This window comes from Hemiscyllium ocellatum, chromosome 1, assembly GCF_020745735.1.
Source record: "Hemiscyllium ocellatum isolate sHemOce1 chromosome 1, sHemOce1.pat.X.cur, whole genome shotgun sequence".
NCBI classification, from domain to species: domain Eukaryota; kingdom Metazoa; phylum Chordata; class Chondrichthyes; order Orectolobiformes; family Hemiscylliidae; genus Hemiscyllium; species Hemiscyllium ocellatum.
Genome location: NC_083401.1, coordinates 204,272 through 205,574, shown reverse-complemented (window position 1 = coordinate 205,574; position 1,303 = coordinate 204,272). Strand labels below are relative to the sequence as shown.

At 49.8% G+C, this 1,303-nt stretch overlaps 1 non-coding gene across 1 annotated transcript; it reads right to left on the bottom strand.

Annotated features, from left to right (window-relative positions):
• Positions 1–357: 357 nt before the first annotated feature.
• LOC132820978 (U2 spliceosomal RNA) lies at positions 358–548 on the bottom strand. The gene has a single exon (XR_009645266.1). It is a non-coding gene; the product is annotated as a U2 spliceosomal RNA (small nuclear RNA).
• Positions 549–1,303: the final 755 nt, after the last annotated feature.

Here is a 1,303-nt window from a genome sequence, read left to right as displayed (position 1 = left end):
CAACGTAGCACAGTTGACCTTCTCTTGTTTTTCTGAAATGTCGCTCACGAGTAGGAAAAGCTGGTGGGCAGCCACGGTTGCTGCAACTCCCAAATTCTGACACCATGTGGTGTGATCGGGGCCCGGCATTGGCGGGACGGTGCAGCACGCAGCAGGCGTGAGGGGATGACATTGAGAGCAAGTGTCAAGGTGCGCAAGAGACAGAGACGGCGAGAGAAGGATAGGGAGCGGGAGCTGAACAGCTACCTTAGAACAGACGAGTTTGAATCGACTCACGCCCGGCTGGATGTGAGGTGTGAGAAATGAAGCACCGAAAGCCTGCGCTATAAACATGAAGCTGTTTTTAGATTTATAGATGAGGGGTGCACCGTTCCCGGAGGTACTGCAATACCAGGTCGATGCGTGGAGTGGACGGAGCAAGCCCCTATTCCATCTCCCTGCTCCAAAAATCAATTTAATATATGGTCCCCAGATAAGGGACGTATCAGATATTAAACTGATAAGAACAGATACTACACTTGATCTTAGCCAAAAGGCCGAGAAGCGATAACTACAATACCGCGGACTGCCTCAAGTCCCATTTGTCCTCCATGTTTTCAATCAGCTTGATTCTGTTCAAAGACTTGTAGATCACTGCTGACAGTTTCCCTGTCGCCGTAGTCCTCCCAGGATTTCTAACTAGAGCAGCAGATCCGTTTACAGCAGTTGCTTTTTTTCCCCTGTCAGTGAAGCACTGCCTCATGGTCATGTAGAGATTGTCAGTATCTCACCAATCAGGTGGGTCAGGGCTAAGCTGACGTGACTTGAGGAGGTGGTAACCAACTGCAGAACTGCACGCATTGAATGAGACATTCAGCCTGTCATGTCTGCATCAGCTCTCTGCACGAGCAACTTCCCCAGTCCCACTCGCCCTCTCTTCAGATAAGTATCCGACCCTCCGACCAAAGTCACCATTGAATCTGCCTCCAGCACCCTCTCTCTCAGGCAGTGCACTGCATATTCTAACCACTCGCTGAAGATGCTTGGGCCTAGGACACTAGCTCGATGAAATGTGACAGGCAGAGAAGAGAGCAGTAGATTCAGCCGAGCCCTCCATGTCTTTGATGTGTGTGCGTGTGTGTGTGTGTGGATGTGCCTGCAGTTAGAACATAGAACAGTACAGCACAGTACAGGCCCTTCGGCCCACCATGTTGTGGGGGGAGGGGAAGGGGAACATTACACAAACGGTCGCGGGATTCTTGCGGTATACTTAAGGCTAAGATTTTAACGAATATAGAGGTTTTTGTTTAAGAAATAGTTTTAA